We start from the raw sequence: 8,870 nt of genomic DNA, 5'->3' as shown, positions 1-8,870 counted from the left end.
TAATTTTTATTAGTGAAACACCATGAGGTACAGTTGTAGACTTACAAATTTTTGTGCTTGGGTTTCAGTTATACAATGATCAAATACCCATCCCTCCACCAGTGCCCATTCTCCATCATTTACATTTTTTAAAAATTTTTGTTAGTGAAACACCATGAGGTACAGTCGTAGGTTATGCCTGTCTATCATGGATAATCTATTGAAAAAAAAAGCAATAAGGAGGCGATCAAGATAGCAACTTATCTCACATATTTAAGAATGTGGGTACCTTGCAACATTCCTATAAGAAAAAAGACAAATACTACACATTTTATAGGAAGAAAATCAAATGATCTCATTTGTCCAAGGCCACATATTGTATCCAGGGTAGAGATAGGAGTTGAACTAAACTCTATCCCACTCTTGACTCTGAGGGAGGTCTTAACTATTAAAATTACACAAAATATCTAAGGGTATAGGGTATGGAAAGATAGTACAATGGTTAAGGTACTTGTCTTGCATGCCTGATTTGATCCTAGCACTGCATGTGATCCCCTGGGTGATTCCTAAGAGAATTCTAGTGATTCCTAGTGATTCACAGAGCCAGGATAAATTCTGAGTACAGCTGGTATGGACCCCACCCCCCCAAAAAAGTGTCTGAACACTCTTTGGAAATACAAATGTTGTATTTGGAAAGCCAATGGTCAGTTATAGAAACAGATAAAGGGTCATGTAACCTACTGAGCTATATCTGTTCTAAGTTACCTTACTTAGATCTTAGATTTTGCTTTTTATTCAGTCCATCAACTTAACCTTTTGTGAAAAAAAAACTTTACCTTTCATTTTTAACATTTTTCTCATTAACATTCACTGTACTAATTGGCTCATTTATATTTAAATACCCCACCACATAACTTTTTAGATCATGCTGTTTTTTCTCTATATTCCTACAATTTCCTAGGTTGATTTTTGAGGGTTTTTTTATGACTTCTCTCTTCCCATTCTATTAGCTGCACTAATGATTTTATTGCTTATGATATTATTCTTTTAGAGATTACCAGAAAATGACTTCTATTATAAATTCCACTGATGCTCAATAAACACAACTATTAGTACAAGTTTGCAAGCTACTTGTTATTCAACTTAGTATAATAGTATCTTAAGACCCTCTTCTCCCCACCTGTCCTTATAGGTCAGCTTTCTTCTTCCTTTTTACATCCACATGCCAGTCCACAGACAGCAGCTATAACAACTGATTATACAAGTCGTTTACAACCTTTCTACATCTGCAGACTGGCACCAGTCTATGGACCAGTGATTGAACAAATGCTGCTATTGGTCATAGACTCATGACAGCAGAATTCCCCAGCCTAGCCAGTGTCAAATTCTGGCTCTAAAATATTAAGCAGCTCCTGTTGTCCTCAAAGTCGTTCAACCCAGTACAAACAGGCAGACAAATAATTTGATACCCAAATTCAGATGGTCATCAAGGCAGTAAATAACCTGAGCACAAGCTGATGGCAGAGATGGCCTCAAACCCAGTCCAGCCATAAAGAGATCTCAGATGGCCTCTTGCTGGCCTCAAAAACCCTATACAGACTTTCCTTCAGGGAAATAGAATCATCCTTCCACAATCTTATCTAAAATGTTGTTTTTCCTACTACCTGCCTACAAATACAATATGATTGGTCATTACTTAATTCATTGCAATAGATGACACCCAAAATTAAATCCCTTTTTATTTTCTAAAGAAAGTTTTAGATGCTGGCACTATGTTTATATTTGAGACTGCTTTCAAAACTTTTAATATTCTTTAAGAAACTATGATGCAAAAAAGCTAACATGACAAGGGGCATAAAAATTTCATAAAAATCTTCTTTTTCCATGCTCCCTTCCTCAATCTAGCCTGTAGTTCAATATATTCAAAAGTGACAATATCGTAAGACCCCCTCATGTCTGTGTACTGGGTGTTTGTGCACTTTGGCAAACAAGTGTTCTAGAAATCCCTAGAATTAACTCCCTGGCACCTTATTTGTGACCTCAGATACAAATAATGAAAATAAAAAAGCAACTCTGGCTGAAGAAGTAAGCTGCATCTGCTCCTTAAAAGAATGTTTTTTGAATCTGTTAGTAGAGCTTTTCAGTCTTGTCTAGAATCAAAAATGTTATTTTGAGGTTAAGCCCAAGTGAATTTTTCATTAGGACATAAACACAAAGCACAACCCAGGCCAGTGTGCAATGTTCTTTCACTTTCTTCCTGTAAATCCAGAAGTTGAGCAAATGTAATGCAAAAAAATGGACAAAATAACATGACCATGCAAAATAATGCCAGCAGAGAAATCTATTACCTTGAGGATATGAAGAAGTAACAATTCACCCGTTTAATAAATGATATGCCCACCTTTGCTTCCTTCTCAAAGAATCTACTCTTCCCTCTAGAAAGCAGGCTACCAGCTTTTCTTACTTTTTCTTACTTTCTAAGTCATTTATCTTATTTTTATGTCCCTCTCTCCCTTTCTCCCTGATATACATGCATAGAAATCAGCACAAGATATAAAAAAACTGAATTGATGAGCTGACAAATCAATAAACACAAGACTTTTTGAACTTTTTTCACACCAAAGTACATGAATATTAGTTAAAACTTATTTATTAATTGTACTAGTTATGGCTGCAACAATGCTGTGTAACAAACCAACCTCAAATAGACTGGCTTTTCAACATTTATTTTTATTCTCACAGATCTATAGGTTGATGAGTCCGACCTAAGTGGGACTCAGCTGCTTAGTTCTAGGCTCTGCATTGATTTCAGGTATGCTCAATGTAGCTCACATGCTCCTTATCAAGGACTCCCTGGAGGCTTATTATGGTAGAAAATGAAAGAGTACATAAAGCAATCTAAACCACCATTCTTCAACCTCTGGCCTAAGTATTACTGCACATATGTACAGAGGTTAAAGACCTCTAATCTACTGCCATGGTTATAACTGCCCAGCTACAAACCAGTATGAAGGTCAGGTACCCAGTCCACAGTTCCATAAAAATATTGAAGATTGCTGCTCCAAAACATGTAATGACAGCCAACTCCTATAAGCCCCATGTAGGCTCAGAGATAGCACAATGGTCGAGCACCTGCCGTGCAGTCAAGAGGGTAGCACATACCAAGTGTGACTCCAGCAGCACTCCCATATGGGATCCCTGGCACCAAAGTGTGCAATCTCTGGTGCACTGCAACCAAGTGGTGCAACTCCCAGTCTTGCAACAACAAAGAAGAAGGAAGGGGGAAAATAATAATTGATTTTCAAAAAAATTAAACTATATGTGCATCACATCCACTCACCTTCCTCTAGAAAAAGGAAGTCACATTGTCCAGCCCAGTGTCAGTGTGTCACAGAAGAGTGAAGTTTGCTGCAAGGGGAAGAGGGGAGGAGTGATTATTTGCTGGCCAATAAGCTAGTCCATAGCAGAAATCAAATATAAAATAACATTATTGTTAGTTGGCCAAGGAAAGGCAAAAACCCAGACCCCAGTTTGAAAAGCAACATATTACATTTTTTTAGTACAACTCTGGACTCATGATTTTCTTCCATGTGAGTACCCAGAATTCCCTTTGCTCTAGAACAATATAGTTGGGTTCTCAAACTAAGAGTCATTGAGTGCCAAATGACAGAAAAAGGATCCAACCTAGAATGGAGAAAAATAACAAGCTTAATTTGTGGTTGAGGGATTTACCTGGTTTTAATTTAAGGTTGAAAGAAGTAAAGGCGATTCACAATTGACAGAAGGGGCTTTCCCTATTCCCAGCCTCAAAGTGAACTTGCCTTAACTTTCACAATGCCCAAACACTTCACGAAACAAGAGCAATCATAAACAGTAACAAGTACTAGCATTTGCTGAGCACCTGTTACAGGTCAGATGCTAGGCTGAGTTTCTTAGCTATGGCAATGGTTATTTCTCAAGTTAATTCTGTGTGGGGAATGCTCATATACACTTGAAGAAACTGAAGCATGGAAAGGCTAAAGATTTTCCCAAGTTCACATAGGGCAGAATATGGTATTCAGAATATGCCTACAGCATACACACTTCTTTTTCTTTTTTTGCTTGTTTTGGGGACCACACTCAATAGTGCTTCAGGACTTATTCCTGGTTCTGTGCTCAGGGACCACTCCTGACAGTGCTGGGGAACCATATAGGGTGCCAGGGATTGAATCTGAGTCAAGTATGTGCAGGGCATGTGCCTCACCTATTTTACTATCCTTCCAGTCACATACATTTCTAACATTACATCATAGAGCATCTCAATCTCAATAGACCCTGGAGCATTATTGGACCCATTGTACAGGTGAGAAGACTGAGGTTAAGTGAATTTCTCAAGTTTTGTATCTCCTCACTAGCACAGCCTGCATTTATAACCTCCCCACAAAGAGAATACCAGAGGGACTTAGAAGTCATTTTTATGTACAAAGGCAGAAAAAGATGTAAAAGATGTTTCAAAATGCCAAGCTCTTCCCCCAAACCAACCCATCCTTCACACTCAGGGGCTATACAGAACTTATATACAATGATCTTTCAAAATAATTACATTTACGAAAGTCTTCCCCAAGACCCAAACCAACATTGGCATGTTTGCAGAGCCTGGAAATGACACATAAATAGAAGGAAAGGGTGAATCCAGCCAGGCTTTAGGTTGGGCAAAACATCTCAAATTATTTGTTTCAAACATTTTGCAATTGGCAAGACCCGAACCACATTTTTCCAAGCATTCCCTTTTCTAACCTACCCCACCCCCACTTCCCCGCTTTACATTATAAGCCCATGTGTATTTCCCAAAAAATGTAATCCATATGTCTCTGATCCGTTTACACTTAACTCATCAAATTGTTGTTTGCTGAGAGTTGTTTGCTGCCCATGAAGCCTTTCGAGACTGTCTGTGAGGCCTTCAAAAAGTTCTTTCGGCCTCTTTTCTTAGAAACAGGAAGCTACATGTGGCCAAAGACAAATGAAACTGAAAATGCTGGCAGTGGGAAGAAAGAGTCTCAGGGACTGAAAAGTCTGTTCTTATTCTCCACATGACAAAACAGCAAGAAGGATTTCCCCACCCCACTCCCCCTGCCTGAGCCCCCAAGGTGGTAGTTCAAAGGTCCTAGGAACTTGCTCTGGTGGAATGCCAAGGCCAGGATCGGACCTTTTTCAGTTGTGTTCACCGTCCTCTGCCACCACCGAGGTAGCTCTGGAATGTGGAGAGCCAGTGTTTGTCCCTGACCTGGATCAAGGGAGATCCTGATGGTATCAACTGCTTTGATGGAACTAATAAACCCCGGAGACTGGCTTTCTAGTCCAGCAGCTAACGATCTTGTATGCTCTGCCTTTTCTATCTGACTTTCAAAAACATGCACACATATAGACAACAAACCAAACACTCTTCCCAAAACAAACCATTACATCTGATATAGTTTAATTTACCCATGTTCTTTTGGCTTTAACAAAAGTTTCTAGCTGTGTGTGTGTTATGTGTGTGTGTATGTGTGTGTGTGTGTGTGTGTGTGTGTGTTTTAATTGCTGAAGTTCAGCTAACTTATGTATGTCCTTCGGGAAAACTGATCTATGTAAATGTGATTTAACTAAAGAGGTTTGAGCCATTCACATGTGTTTTACATTTTCTAATCATTCTGAACTCTGTACGCAGTGAGCAGACTGAAAAACGATGGTGGTCTCATTTCAACATCAATTTTTATCCATTTTATCTCCTAAAGAATGCCAAATGATGGCTGGAGAGAATCTCACTTCCTACTTCCAGACAATCAGAAGCTGGTAGTATTTATAGAAACCCTGGAAGTTTGTGAAATTGACAAACGGATAGAAGACTCAAAGGGAGAGAGCCACTCTTTAGGATGTCAACATTCTTGAAATGGGCCAAAATTTTAGTAGTGATTCTTTTAAAATATTTATTTCCCTGATTAAATTAAATTCGACAAATGCTTAAGAGCTGCCTACCATATTAGATTTCTATTGTTGCATAACAAGTTACCGCAACTTTAGTGGCTTAAAACAACATATATTTACTATCTCATAGTTTCCATGGATCAGGAGTCTGGGCATGGCTAAACGGGATCCTCTGCTCAGGATCTCATAAGGTTGTAATTAAGGTGTCAGCCAAGCTACATTCTCATCCAGGGTCTTGACTGAGAAAAGGTCGACTGCCAAGCTCATTTAGGTTGCTGGCAGAATTCACTTCCTTGTGGCTATATAGCTGATCCCATTTTTCTTGATAGTTATTGGCCATGAACTACTCTCAGATCCTAGCGGCCACCTTGTCATGTGGCTCTGTACTCTTAAAATATGGCTTTCTCATTTTTCAAAGTCAGTGAGAGAATCTCTTCCTTCAGGAAGTGGTCAATTATATTAAAAAGCATTTCACGTGATTCAGACAGGCCCACCCAGTTTATTAACTCTAAGTTAATGATTTGGGTGGCTAATTGCATTTTTAGAATCCCATACCATAGTCATTTAATGTAACCTAATCAAGAGGTACATTTATGATATCCATACAGGTCACAGCTATCACTGTCACTGTCACTGTCCTCCTGTTGTTCATCGATTTGGTCGAGCGGGCACCAGTAATGTCTTACAACAAATTGTGAGACTTGTTGTTACTGTTTTTGGCATATTGAATACATCACGGGTAGCTCACCAGGCTTTGCTGTGTGGGTAAGATACTCTTGGTAGCTTGCCGGGCTCTCCAAGAGGGGCAGAGGAATCTAATCCGGGTTGGCCACGTACAAGGCAGATGCCCTACTCGCTGTGCTAGGTGACAGTTATACTCAAGGAAATGACAGTATGCAAGGCATGTAAAGCAGTGAGAGGACACTGTGAAACAGGTCTATAGCAGAGGTATGCTTGTGTGCTAAAATAGCACAAAAGTGTTCACATATTTACTGGGATTTGTAAGCTGAAAAGGAGTTTATTTACCAAGTGGGCAAGTATGGGGAAATGGGAAATTAGTCAGACTGGCTTGAGACAGCCTAGTATGATTTTTTTTTTACATGTAAAATATCATTTTTAATTAAATAACTAATAGTTACAGAGTTATTGATGCTTGAGTTTTTAGGTATATAATATTTCAACACCAATCCCACCACCATACTCCCTCCCTAGACAAACCCCTCAACCCATTCCAAATTTACGAAGTTTCAGTGGTTGCAGCTTCAATCTCATGTTTTCAATTTTGTTGAGTCTGTGTTTTGGATATATGGCTGTGCCACTCACCCATATCACCAGTATAACTGAAGCCCTGATGCCTGTTCACCCATGACTTCCCATTCTCTTCTCCCCCCTTGATTTCTTTCCTTCTCTGTCCTTCTCTCCTATAAACACTTGGATCAAGGGTGATCTAGGTATCCCCCTTTAACTCATTTGGTATTCCATAGACCACAGGTAATAAGTTCATCGTATGTTGAGATCAGTCTGGTATGATTAAGAAATTACCAGGAATTTAATTTCACTAAGAATTTGATAAATGTGCTGAACATTTTTGTTATGATTTTATTTCTCTACTTTAAAAAAGAAACAAAATGAATTGCCTTAAAAACTATCTGATTTGATCTGTAATTTATTCACATTTACTATATTGTGGAAAGATCCAGAAGAAGATAAAAGGGAAAAATAACATTTATTTTATGTATCCCTACTCAGGCTCTTTGCCAGGCATCTGACAGCAACTTAATAAGTAAATGGTTTAGTTTGTGTTTGAAGTTAGAGTTTCATACAGGCAAGACATGAGCTTTGCTGCTAAGACAAATCCCGGTGCCTATTTTTTCTTATATACAATGAAACCACCTCATACTAATGACTACATCTAAGGTTGCATATTTGGTATTATCTATAATAATACTAGAACCATTATACTTTTTAAAGTCCTGACTGGTGAACCACACACATGTGATAAGTCACCAGTAACCCAGTTACTTACAGCAATAATGAGACTGAACTAATGGGAGTGTATAATAAATTAACATTCCAGCTGCCACAGACTGCTTGTGTCCCGTGTGAATTCATATATTGAAACTCTAACCCACTATATGATGGTATTAAAAGACAGTCTTTGGGAAGCATCTAGTTCATGGGATAGAGTCCTTATGTGGGGTTATCACCTTTTTGAGAAGAGGCATGATAAAATCTCTCAACCCAATCTCTCAAGGGGTTCAGCAAAAAGGGCCACCATCTGTAAACTAGAAAGAGCCCTCACCTGCACCCAATCATGCTGCCCCTCTAATCTCAGGCTCTTGGTCTCCAGAACTGTGAATGATAAATGTTTTTTTTTTATAAATGCCACCCAGCCTGTGGTATTTTATGTGACCAAAACTGTGGAAGCCACAGCTCTTAAGAAAATGGGCTCCAGAGTTTCCCGAGAAATCAGAATATTCCCTGGGAAATAAAAATGTTTTATTCCAGAGAGCTAGAAATGAATTCATACCAATATGCATAGCCACAGGAAGAGCCCAGGCAATAGCTCTCTCCAAGCATGAGAGGCCTCCAGGGTGGAACCCTAAGGGAGAGCAGAGCCAGTGCCTGAGGTGACACATGCTGAGCTGCACCCCACATCCTGGCACTTTCGTCATGCCTAACAGGATTCACTTCTGAAGCTTGAAATCATCTGACTCTTGTACCACAATATATAAACACAAGCCAGAAGGAAAATGCCTCTAAAAATTACAGTAGCCTTTATGTCAACTTCAAAATACCTCTTGAGCCACCAGGAGGATGACGCTACCACAAATAAAAATGTGACTGTCCTTCAGACGGGAGGGCGGAAAGGGGGGCATGTGTTTCCCCTGACTTCGCCAAGTCTGACTGTGGGGTGTTTTCTGGTTCCTCCAAGCTGTTCAAGTCAG

The sequence above is a fragment of the Sorex fumeus genome, unplaced genomic scaffold, assembly GCF_029834395.1.
Source record: "Sorex fumeus unplaced genomic scaffold, SorFum_2.1 ptg000015l, whole genome shotgun sequence".
In the NCBI taxonomy this organism is placed as follows: Eukaryota; Metazoa; Chordata; class Mammalia; order Eulipotyphla; family Soricidae; genus Sorex; species Sorex fumeus.
The sequence above is the reverse complement of the archived record's forward strand: the minus strand, read 5'-3'. Positions refer to the sequence as shown.